Source organism: Lynx rufus, unplaced genomic scaffold (genome assembly GCF_022079265.1).
Source record: "Lynx rufus isolate CCGP_SWC_20201006 ecotype Redwood Valley unplaced genomic scaffold, mLynRuf1.p SCAF_1, whole genome shotgun sequence".
Lineage (NCBI taxonomy): Eukaryota > Metazoa > Chordata > Mammalia > Carnivora > Felidae > Lynx > Lynx rufus.
The window spans coordinates 153,767,496-153,780,459 of NW_025814823.1; the positions used below are offsets into that span (position 1 = coordinate 153,767,496).

General features: G+C 36.6%; 1 pseudogene; it reads right to left on the minus strand.

Annotated features, from left to right (window-relative positions):
• Positions 1 to 8,176: 8,176 nt before the first annotated feature.
• LOC124509868 (cytochrome c-like) lies at positions 8,177 to 10,253 on the minus strand (annotated as a pseudogene).
• Between the last annotated feature and the right edge of the window lie 2,711 nt (positions 10,254 to 12,964).

Consider the following 12,964-nt stretch of genomic DNA (forward strand, 5'->3'; position numbering starts at 1 on the left):
TACATAAAATAAAGAGAAAACATTTTGTTCCAGTTGTGAGTGGTAGAGTTGATCATTTTTATATTTTCTTTCCATATTACTTTTGGGAGAGGGGCAGAATTTATAACGCACAGTTTAATCGAGCACTCGTCATTAAAATATGTAATGGAAGAAACAATGATCATGATACAGAGACCTTTAAGGACACTATTATTCAAACATTTAAAAATTAAATTCCAGTTTTGAAAGAATCAAACTCCATTTTATATGATTCTATTAAGTTTGGCATTTTTGAGACATGTCTTAAATCGATACCTGTAATACTTACAAACATCAGTAGAGAGAATAGTATTGTAAACACATATTCTTGCTGTAGGGTACATTTTAAATGTCTAAACACTAATCAATATAGAGAAATTAAGTATTGACTAAAATAGCTTTATAATAAGTAATTATTGGTTTGCTCTTTTAGAAATTAGACATTTTCACTTTGGGAATAAAGAGTAAATTTACTGTCATGAAATTAAAGTGTTTTTGACCTTTTTGTACAACTTTCCTCTCTCTATGAAATGATTAGGTTTAAATATGATTGCACAGCTGTATTATGTTGCAAGCATCAATTTTTAATTATTATAAGGTCAATGTTAGAACAAATGTGATTAGTACAGTACCTCAGTGCACTTATTTACTTTCCACTAAAAAACCACCCTGTGTTTACTAAAACCAACCTGTACCTCTCTCTGCTGATATGACTAATTATATTTATGCCAAATCCTTTATCCCCCCCCCCAGTGTTCATCCTATGTATGTGATTTTGTTTATTCTTTTGAGTTTAAAAAAATATAAATTGCCTGACTTATCTCTTCCCTTCAAATAGAGGGACATTTATTTTCCTATGTGTGTGTAGGTGTCTCTGTGTGTATAACCACAGATATTAGTAACTGCACGATTCTCCTGCCTTTGTATAACATGGTGTCTTAGTTAGCTTGGGCTGCTGTAACAAGATATCATAGACTGGGTGGCTGAAACAACAAGCATTATTTCTCACAGGTCTGGGGCTGAGAAGTCCAAGGTCAAGGTACCAGCAGATTCGGTGTCTGATTAGAGACTCCTTTCTGGTTTGCACATGGCTGTCTTCTGGTTATGTCCTTACCCGGCTTCTCCTTAGTGTGTGCACATGGAAAGACACAGAGAGAGAGCTCTTCCTCTTCTATGAGCATTAATTCTATTATGAGGACACTATCCTCATGACCTCATCTAAACTTAATTACCTCCCAAAGGCCTCGGCTCCACCCCCAAATATCAGCCCATCTAAAGCCCATGTAAAGAGAAAAGGAGTTTCCTTTTGAGACATGAGTTTCCATGTTTACATGTGTGTAGAGATTTGTCTTATTTTTCTTACTGCTCCAAGTGACTTTGGATTTAGCTCTTTAAATGAAAAGATATGGCATATAAAAATAACAGAATAGTAAATGAGCTACCTGCTAGTCATGAAAATTCTTCAGATGTTCAGCATGAATAGTAATTAAGGTTTTAATGAAAATGTAGTTTTCTAATTCTTTCTTTCCTTTGTATTTTTTTTAAAGTTTATTTATTTTGAGAGAGGCAGAGACAGCATGAGTGGTGGAGGTGCAGGAAGACAGGGAAAGAGAGAGAATCCCAAGCTGCCAGTGCAAAGCCCAATGCGGGGCTCAAACCCATGAAGCCGTGAGATCATGACATGAGCCTAAACCAAGAGTCAGACACTTAACCGTTTTCTGATTCTAGTTTTCTGATTCTTTTTTTTTTTTTAATTTTTAATGTTTATTTATTATTGAGAGACAGAGAGACACAGAGTGTGAGCAGGGGAGGCATAGAGAGAGGGGGAGACATAGAATCTGAAGTAGGCTCCAGGCTCTGAGCTGTCAGCACAGAGCCTGACACGGGGCTCAAACTCACAAACTGTGAGATCATGACCTGAGCCGAAGTCGGTAGCTTAACCAACTGAGCCACCCAGGCACCCCTCTAGTTTTCTGATTCTTAACTGTTTCCTTATATTTTGTTTCTGTTAATAGGTTATATTTTAAAAATAATATTTAAAAAGTAAAACAACCCCACATTTGTTGTATTTATGAAATGAGACAGTGTAAGATTTCCTACAAACTAGAACATGCAGGCCAGATGTTCCATCTTCATGGCTTGGTGAATGAATGGTCGGATGCTGGTTGGGCTCCTCTGGGGGTCTTAAGATGCAGTGGTGAAGAACAGATCATTACTTGGCTATGACAAGTGGCAATTGGGCTGGTAGGGAAATGACTCATTATTAGTATTGATCAGGGTGGGCTGTAAAGAAGATAGGTCTTGCCTTTGATTCCTTCATACTTCTTTGGTCATTGAGTAGGGGCAGAAGGAACATTTATAGGAATTATAAGAACTTTACTTCTGTGTTGGATGATGCAGCTTCTTTGGCATTTCCTTCTCACCTGCTGTATTATTGTTGAGTTACATATTCTGAAAATAGTTGCCTTTAAAAAGAAACATGTAGGGTACTCTTGTTGAAAAATTTCAAGGCCTAATTATTAGGATCAAATGATGGAGGTCCAGGCATTGCAACAAACAGTTAGGAGGTATTTGGGGTTGGATGGTTCTTTTCCAAGCTTAAATTATGTTACTCAGGAGTAAGCTTATTCTAAGTAGTTTTGTGAGCCACTTATTCTCTTACTCCAGCTCTGTTACTGCCTCCATCCTCGCTATCTACGTACCAAAATATTGTGAATAATGCACTATAAACATTGCCTAAGGAATTCTTTTTCTTTTAAATAGGACATCATGAAAGCAAGCAAAAAATCTGTTATTATACAAGTCACATATAAGATCTGTATAACAGATCATGAATGTATGATTTGAGAGGACCTAAAAGCCACAGAAATATTGTTTATCAAGGTTAAAATCATGCTTTATTCCTCTCAGCCATGGAACTTGGGCAAAAATTTTTTAAACCAGGTTTTGTCACTGTTTTCAGACCACACATGGGTTGCAGTAATTCCATGGTGCCTTCTCAGTTACCTTCTTTGAGCCTAACTCTTTCCTCAAGACATAAAACATTTTAAAAGATGAGAGGACCAACTATGGTATTTCATTTTCAGTCTCTGTCTTTACATTTGCTTTTCCTTTCAAGACTGTACTAGTTATCATCCTGACTTTGGACATATAATTGTATGGATTACACATTTAGAGCAGACTCTACTGTGTTTATTTTGGTGGTCACAGGAGTCTAGTGCGGGGAGTATAAATATGGCTCACAAGATGAAGGAGCAACAGTACCATACTGCTGTATGTTTCTAAGTAAAATAAAATCCATGTATTAATTATCCACCTTGCTTTGGCTAGGTATTTAATATTAGCCATAATTTGTCACTCTCTGCTTTTTTACTATGGTACAGGATGCTCAGGTGGCCTACACAATGTGAAAAAAGGAAGAAAGGGCTTTTGGTTATCAGTTTACCTTTTTTTGCCATTGTGATAGTTGCTTAGGGTGCAAACTATGGCCAATTTGGAGATGCAGAGCCACGTCACTCTAAGTAAGGCTGGGATAGAGAATTTTTCTAAAACTTTCGTTTTTATTTCTTATTTTGTTTTTATTTTTAGAGAGAGAGAGAGAGGGAGAAAGAGAGAGAATCTCAAGCAGGCTCCACGCTCAGTATGGAGCTTGACGTGGGTCTTGATTCCATGATCCTGGGATCATGACCTGAGCTGAAATCTAGAGGTCTCAACTGAATGAGCCACCCAGGAGCCCCTCCAAAGCTTTGGTTTTTAAAAGACTATTGAAAATGAAATTTTCGAACAGCCTGGAGCCATTTACTTAGCCTGGTCATATCAGCCTCTCTCTGCCATGGTGAAACACTTTTGTAAACACACATGAATAGCCAGTTATCCTATGAAAAGATGATCCATCACATTAAGAAAATGAAAATATTAAAATGAGAATATATTTTCTACTGCTGGATAATAAAAATGAAACATTAGGACTATAACAGGTGATGGCAAAGAGAGGGAGAAATGAAACACATAATCTGTTATTGGGAGTATAAGCAGGTGCAACAACAAACAACAGTCATAATATTTAACCAATGTCAGGCATTATTACCCTTTAGTTACTGAATTGAAGGATGGTCTTTGATGGCTAGGAGGCCTAGGTAGGGTAACCAGCTTGTCCCGGTTTGCTGGGAACTTTTCTGGTTTAAAACTGAACATCCTTGAGACACCTAGGTGGCTTAGTCGGTTAAGCGTCCGACTTTGGCCTAGGTCATGATCTCACAGCTAATGAGTTCAAGCCCTGCGTCAGGTTCTGTGCTGACAGCTCAGAGCCTAGAGCCTGCTTCGGATTCTGTGTCTCCCTCTCTCTCTGCCCCTCCCCTGCTCACTCTGTCTCTCTCTCTCTTAAGAATAAATAAACATAAAATCAAGCAAATAAACACACACACACACATAATATTTAATAAAAAATTTGAAAATTATAAAAAGTTAAATTTTGGGGGGCCCTAAAAATTACATTTTAATGCTTCATGTCCTTTCAAGGTATATGGTAAATTTATCACATAACAAGTATTTATTGATACCTTACCGTGTATTATGTAATGTTGAAAAAAAAAAAACAACCCCAAATCCCTGCCTTTAAAGGGCATAAATTTTGGTGGGGGAGAAGAACAAAAAGCCTCTACATAAATAAATATATAAATACATAGGTACAACGTGTATGTTATAAAATTTCAGGTTGACGTTAGAACTGGAAAGTAATAAAGGACAAAAAAGAGAGAAGGTCAGGAGGGACTAATTTTGAGTGATCAGGAAGGCCTTTCAGAAGCTCATGACCTGTGAATAGAGTCCTGGATAAAGTGAGGAACCAGCCACATGAATATTTGGGGGGAGAAGGTTCTAGGCAGAGTGAAGACCCACTAACTTAGCTCCCAAAGTCCATCCCAAAACCTTCCGCCTCATCCAAGGCACTATGTGCAAAAAAGGAGAGGTCTCTACGGCTCATACATCCCCAATACCTTTTATTTTTCCAGGCTCAGAGAAAATATCCTCATGCTGTCAGATAGAGCTGTCATCCCTAGGCCCCTCACCAGAGTCTATGGCCTCTGTAAGCAGAAGCATTTCTTTGAAAAAAAAAATTTTTTTTTCAGTATATGAAATTTATTGTCAAATTGGTTTCCATACAACACCCAGTGCTCATCCCAAAAGGTGCCCTCCTCAATACCCATCACCCACCCTCCCCACCCTCCCACCCCCCATCAACCCTCAGTTTGTTCTCAGTTTTTAACAGTCTCTTATGCTTTGGCTCTCTCCCATTCTAACCTCTTTTTTTTTTTTCCTTCCCCTCCCCCATGGGTTTCTGTTAAGTTTCTCAGGATCCACATAAGAGTGAAACCATATGGTATCTGTCTTTCTCTGTATGGCTTATTTCACTTAGCATCACACTCTCCAGTTCCATCCACGTTGCTACAAAGGGCCATATTTCGTTCTTTCGCATTGCCATGTAGTACTCCATTGTGTATATAAATCACAATTTCTTTATCCATTCATCAGTTGATGGACATTTAGGCTCTTTCCACAATTTGGCTATTGTTGAGAGTGCTGCTATAAACATTGGGGTCCAAGTGCCCCTATGCATCAGTACTCCTGTATCCCTTGGGTAAATTCCTAGCAGTGCTATTGCTGGGTCATAGGGTAGGTCTATTTTTAATTTTCTGAGGAACCTCCACACTGTTTTCCAGAGTGGCTGCACCAGTTTGCATTCCCACCAACAGTGCAAGAGGGTTCCTTTCTCCACATCCTCTCCAGCATCTATAGTCTCCTGATTTGTTCATTTTGGCCACTCTGACTGGCGTGAGGTGATATCTGAGTGTGGTTTTGATTTGTATTTCCCTGATGAGGAGCGATGTTGAACATCTTTTCATGTGCCTGTTGGCCATCCAGATGTCTTCTTTAGAGAAGTGTCTATTCATGTTTTCTGCCCATTTCTTCACTGGGTTATTTGTTTTTCGGGTGTGGAGTTTTGTGAGCTCTTTATAGATTTTGGATACTAGCCCTTTGTCCGATATGTCATTTGCAAATATCTTTTCCCATTCCGTTGGTCGTCTTTTAGTTTTGTTGGTTGTTTCCTTTGCTGTGCAGAAGCTTTTTATCTTCATAAGGTCCCAGTAATTTATTTTTGCTTTTAATTCCCTTGCCTTTGGGGATGTGTCGAGTAAGAGATTGCTACGGCTGAGGTCAGAGAGGTCTTTTCCTGCTTTTTCCTCTAGGGTTTTGATGGTTTCCTGTCTCACATTCAGGTCCTTTATCCATTTTGAGTTTATTTTTGTGAATGGTGTCAGAAAGTGGTCTAGTTTCAACCTTCTGCATGTTGCTGTCCAGTTCTCCCAGCACCATTTGTTAAAAAGACTGTCTTTTTTCCATTGGATGTTCTTTCCTGCTTTGCCAAAGATGAGTTGGCCATACATTTGTGGGTCTAGTTCTGGGGTTTCTATTCTATTCCATTGGTCTATGTGTCTGTTTTTGTGCCAGAAAAAAAAAATTTTTAATGTATGTTTAATTTATAGAGAATGAGAGAGAGACAGAGTACAAGCCGGGGAGGAACAGAGAGAGAAGGAGACACAGAATCCAAAGCAGGCTCCAGGCTCTGAGCTGTCAGCACAGAGAACCGGACGTGGAGCTCAAACTCATGAGCCATGAGATCATGACCTGAGCTGAAGTCAGAAGCTTAAGTGACTGAGCCACCCAGGCTCCCCTATGCAGAAGCATTTCTGAATGGAGCCCATTAACTTTCCCCTTTGGCAAGAGAATCTCCAGACCTCCAGCACTCTAATGTCCATTTGCTGTCTGGTAGGTGGAAGAGAAAAACATCTCTCATTCTTTTTGGGTCTTCAAAGAAGCCAAAAGAAATCACAGATGGTTATTGTAATAGATTATTTGCTACATTTTGCATGATAAAATGTTTTAAAGTCTCACTGACTATAGTGCGTACTAAAACCTCAGAACCGGCCTTCAAAAAGGCAAGGAATAGAAGGTTTTCTATAATTAGTGTACCAAAGTATCCTTATATTAGAAGGTTTTTCATGGTCAACTTATGTGATTATCTTTAGCTATGGGTGATAGAGAGTCCTGGCATAGTGAACAGATGCATAACATTGTCAAGCCACTCAGCTTCTCTGAGTGTTGGTCTCTCATCTGCCCCTACCTGAAATGTTTATTGTGTGCATTAAATAAACTAGTGAGTCTGAAGTTGCTTGGTGGCTGATATGACCTCTGCAGTAAGGGTAAGAATAATCATTTGGAATTGAAGACAACTTTTTTTTTAAATGATCTGTGATTTTGTTTTTAATTATCCTAAGCCTTTTCACATAATTTACAAATTTGTGCTGATAATATATCTTTTGTATTTTAATCCTTCTGATGAGTTGGCAAAAGCATTATTATCAATCATACATACATGGTCATTCTACCATTGGGTTTTTAAATAGGTGTTTAGAAGACAATCCTGAATTATAACTTGGTCTGATTAAGTAAAGCATTTGGAAGCCAAGTTTGCTGCTGTATCTTGTCACACTGAATCTTAAAAGCATCTGACCTTATAGATCACCTATAAAAATGTGAGAAATGTTAAATATTCTGTACTTAATATTGTACATAAACCATACTAAAATGCCTTTTGTTAAGCAAAAGGCAACTCTTTAGATGTAGGGAATTTTAATTAAACTGGTATAGTTAATACCAAAAAGATAAAGTGGACATTGGCAGCTTATCATCAGCCCTTGCCTTTAACAGGCTAACAAACGCAACGTGAAACACAACGGAGTCTTGCTGTTCTCTGAGACAGTGAAGGGATTTCCTCAGTATTTAAATATATTAATATAACCACTTATATAAATCTAAATATAAAACTAATCTCCTATAGGTTTAGAGATGACATTTACCGTCTGTGTGAAAAGCTGAACGTTGCTCATCAATTCCAGTCATATCTTCAGAAGGGGAAAACAGTGACAGCACCTGCTGAACCAGAATTACTATCAGAGTTCAAAAAGCTGATCATATGTTTTAACTACAAGCCAATATTACTTAAATCAGCACTGTCCAAAAAAAGTATTCTCTCAGCCATTCATGGTCTGAATTCTGGTGTATGAGATCAATTTAAGTACAGGACACATGAAAGAAGTCATCAGACATTTTTTTGTTGCTGTTGTTTTATAATAAATAAGGCAGAGGCCAACTGTTGCTCCTTAGTAGCTTTTTTTTTTTTTTTTTTGAGATAATCTATCAAGTCTGCTCTTTCCCTTGCCTTCTTAATGCCAGCAAAGATCATTTTTATTCCAGGGATGTACTTTCTGGGATTATCCAAATACTCCATCGGTGTCTCCTCTCTCCAGGTGATGCCTTTGTTCTTGTTGGCACCTGTGTACGAAAATCCAGGGGACTGACCTATCTTTTGCCCAAATAAACCATAGAGGTTTGGCCCAGACTGTGCTTCTCTCCCTTTTCCGTGGTATGGCACTGGGCACACTTCTGAACAAAAATCATCTTGCCTTCTCAACATCGCCCATTTTAAAATTGCTCTTTTGACGTGTGCGAAATGAAGGTGATGGCTTGTAAGCCGGACGTCCCACTGTCTACTCAAGACAAATTTAATTTCAAATTCTGGTTCTGCCACTTACTAGATGTGGTTAAGTTTCTTTTCTGAGTCTTGAATTCCTCACCCGTAAGCTGAACATTCATTCAAGAAACATTTTGGTAGCTTACATACATAACCAGATAATGTGTTAAGTGTTAGAAAATAACAATAATTATGATAATAATACTCATTGTGAACTCAAGTTTGTCTCGAGGAATAAATTAGTTACCTATAGGATCTGTTGCATTGTTTGGTGCATAGTAAGTGGAAGTAACTATTAATATATGAGTAACGTTTGTATCTTTGGTTCAGATACTTTCCTTGAACTCTAGATTTGTATATTGAACTGCCTACTTGCTCTCTTGGCTTGTATAATATAGATATTTCAAATTTAACACATCAAAATAACCCTATTTTTTTTCCTTGTTTTCCTGCCATCGTCCTTATCTTCATAAATAGCAAAATCATCCTTTAATTTGTTTACTCATCCTTGACCTCCTGTTTTCTCTCACATGCTACATCCAGTTTTGCCAACAGATTCACCACCATTTTGTAAATAATGAAAGGAAGGCTTATAGAGTTTAAGAATTCTGTACATGATCCCACAGCTTGTAAAATAAGTAGGGGCATCAGAATTCGAATTCAAGTCTTCTCATTTCCAGTCCATTGCTATTTCATTTTACTATTATGTATTTTTAAAAAGTTTATGTATTTATTTTGAGAGAGAGAGAGAGAGAGTCAGCAGGGAAGAGGCAGAGAGAGAGAGAGAGGGAGAGAGAAAATCACAAGCAGACTCTGAGTTATCAGCATGGAGCCCAATGTGGGGCTCAAACTCATGAACCACCAGATCATGACCTGAGGTGAAACTGAAAGTCGGATGCTTAACCAAGTTAGCCACCCCAGCACCCCTAATATACTTTTTGTTATACTATTTTATGGTATTAGGGCATGAGTAAAGATTCTTCTTTATCATCTTGGTTAATTCAATAAACTAGTACATATTGATTTAATGCTCATAATTATCACCTCTCGCAAATACCAGAGGATATAAATGTAGCCAGAAAATTATGAAGTACTATTCAAAGAAAACTGTTTGTTTCTGAAAATCCAGTTTCAATAGGAGGACAAAAGGAGGCTTATATTCTCACATAAATAGAGCTTTAATGGAGAGCAAGTTTTCAATGAGCCTGCAGTAGGAAGCTACTATCATACAAAACTGATGGCATCTTTCAGAATCTGTTTAAAGCAACAACATAAGTAATAGAGGGAATTGGAAGTCTCTTCAGATATCCATTCTGTCTAGTCATGAGGAAATCTCTGGGACATTAGGAATGGTAACGGTTTTGTTTTCAAGCAAAATAAACACTCTTCTCTGTTGCCAAACATTAGTCAGAAACCTAACAGGGAAAGAGTGAGGTGGAAAGAGAAAAACCAGAAAGAACTTATCTTTGCTGATGTAAAGAATGCTGAGTATAATTGCAGTATTAATTGCAGTAGAAAGGCACTAATTAGACTTGCATTTGGTGTTGAAAGCAGCAACTTTCTCTGTGATTTCTTAAACTCATATTTAAATGAAAATATGGTCACTCAAGAAAATGGTTTGATTAAAACTCTTCACTTTCGACATGGGTAATTACCACAATATATTTTTATTGCAGTCTCTTTGAATATTAGTTATCTATTTAATTTTATGATGCCTGTCACTGACATACCTAACTGCCAGAAGTTGATATGGTGATACACTTATCATTAGTGCTTACTGATGTGTGAATTAAACATTGGTATAAAAGATGCTTCTCACAGTTATGGAAATGTTCATTAAATTGGTAAGTATAAAAACACTTCTTTTGAGCAATTTTTAATTTAAGCAGTTATAAATATATTACACATAAGGGTATTCTGATTCATGTATTTCGGGATAGAGGGAAAAATGACTTTGGCAGGTTCCCTCTTAGAGTCATCAAATAGGTGTCTGTTTTTCTAATTAAGTATTTTGACACAAACTTTGAATGTAATAAGGTAATATTAAAAGACTGTTTACAGAAATATAACTCATAAAGCCACAGGATGATGAGCTGCCAAAAAGGGATAATTTTTAACCCTTTAAAAATTATGGTATAGAGAATCGGGGAGAGGTGATAGTGCAGTTGTGTTTCCTGTTGGTGGGAGCACATGTGTCTTTTTCACCAGTGAGGGCTGTGGCTTTGGGGAGAGGGAGAGAATGACCCGCACTAGGAGAGGATTTGAAACCATGATAATGAAGTCCATTTTGAAAGTCACCAGAATGTTTAATCTAGAGAGAGAAAGGTATAGACGGATGTATAGTCGTCTTAATTTTTTTTTTCTTTCCCTGAGACAGACACTATACTGGTTAGTAAAAATTTTGAATTTCACCACTGCCTCTGTCTACCACATGAGATTTCCCTCAAGTGTGTCTGAGGCTATTATAATGAGGGACATTTTTTTTTTCACAGAGCTACTAAAAGATCTGTCAATTGAAAGGATCCGTTCTCCATTAAAGGCAGTAGGGATTATGAATAATGTTAATATATTTTTTCTGAATAGAAGTATACAGAAAAAATACTTTGAATATATACATATATTCCAGAAAAAATATGTTTTTGGAACGAGGAACTAAATGGAAGCAGGATTCACTAATAATTTGACAGTTATGTTAGGAGTAATGTATAAAACTTCTGTTGACTGGTGCCATATTTTCAATTTATTTAAAGAACTTTTGGTGTTCATTATAGACTGGCATTCTGGCTGTCCAGCGCCTACCTGCTCCTGCTCCTTAATACAACTTTGGTTGGATGGCATGTTTATTGGAAAGCTACATAATAAAATCAAGTAGAACTTAAATGTGTGGGATACAGACTCTTAAGTTCATCCTAACTCTAAAATGCTATAATAAAATATCAAAAGAAAAGATGGTATTTGGATACCATGAAAATCAAAAACATCTTGATTGAAACTATTCAGCTAGCCAATTAATCTGTTTTTGTATGTGTCTTGAAATTAAGACAAAATGATTATAGCCACAGACTAATTACCAGAAAGAACAGGCAGTAAAATTCACGCACTGTTCTTCCCATTTGGACTGTCTCTCAAAAGATTAGTATTAATCCTTGATTATAGAATCTTCCAAATGAAAATGATTGCATTTTTGACTTTTAGAATGAGATTTTTAAAAATTGTGAAGTTGATATCCAAGGTGGAGAACCAACATTTTCTTTTATTACTAAAGTTACTTGTGATTTCTAATTAAGACAGAGGCAGTTTGCTGAAGATTGTGTGAAATGTAAATACGTAAATTTTGTAGTCAGCCTTTCATTTTAAACCATTAAACTATGTAAGTAATATTTTTTTTTAAATAAAATTACTCCTTGTAAAATGTTCCAATCAAACCCATGGGGTAAATACTATGCTCTTTGTGTGTGTGTGTGTGTGTGTGTGTGTGTGTGTGTGTATCTGTTAGTGGCCGTGGATTTGCTATGGTTCGCTCGTACCTTTTGCTGGCCTGATGTTGCAATGGGTCAACAACTGGGATTGTCCTGTCATCTTGTCTTTGTTAATGCAGGGATCTCACTAGCTTAGGTCTTTAATATAATTCTCATTTAAGAACTTGGTCATGGCTCATGGTAATTATCCAAGAGCTAAAAAATTCAGTTTAAGACTTAGACTTGTTTGCTCTTCATTACCACATTAAGTAGGAAAACTGTGAAATATTAGAGATAAACTTATAAAGAAGGAAGCTATACCTACATGAAGAAAACTATAAAATCTGTTGAAATCCTTTAACCAATCTGAAAGACAGCATTCTCTTGGCTGGGAAGACTCAATAATATAAAATGTCAGTAATACCAGATTCATACATACACTTGATACAACTCCAGCTAGAATCCCAATATTTTTAAAACACTTTGGACAAAATTATACCATTTAAATGTGAAAGAATGAACAGCATGGTTAGCCAAAAATGTTAGTAAAAGATGAACAGTGGGAATAAATTTGTTTTAACAGATATTAAAATATTAATCTATTATTAATAAACAATACGGTATTAGTATAGTACCAGAAATATATACTGGAAGGAAAAAAAAGAAGCTCAAGTTAGTATATAAGGGATTTAATATATGGAAATTTTATGGGAACAAATTTTTTATGTAGTAAGTAGTTTTCATACAATTAGCTATTCATTTGGAAGAGTGTAAAAATGAGCTCTTTATTCCTTTTATCATATACAAGATACAAAACCCAACAGGAGTAAGGATTTATGCATTACAAATTCATTGAAATAAGTTAATTTTCTACCTTCTACCAGTTAAGTTGGTGAGA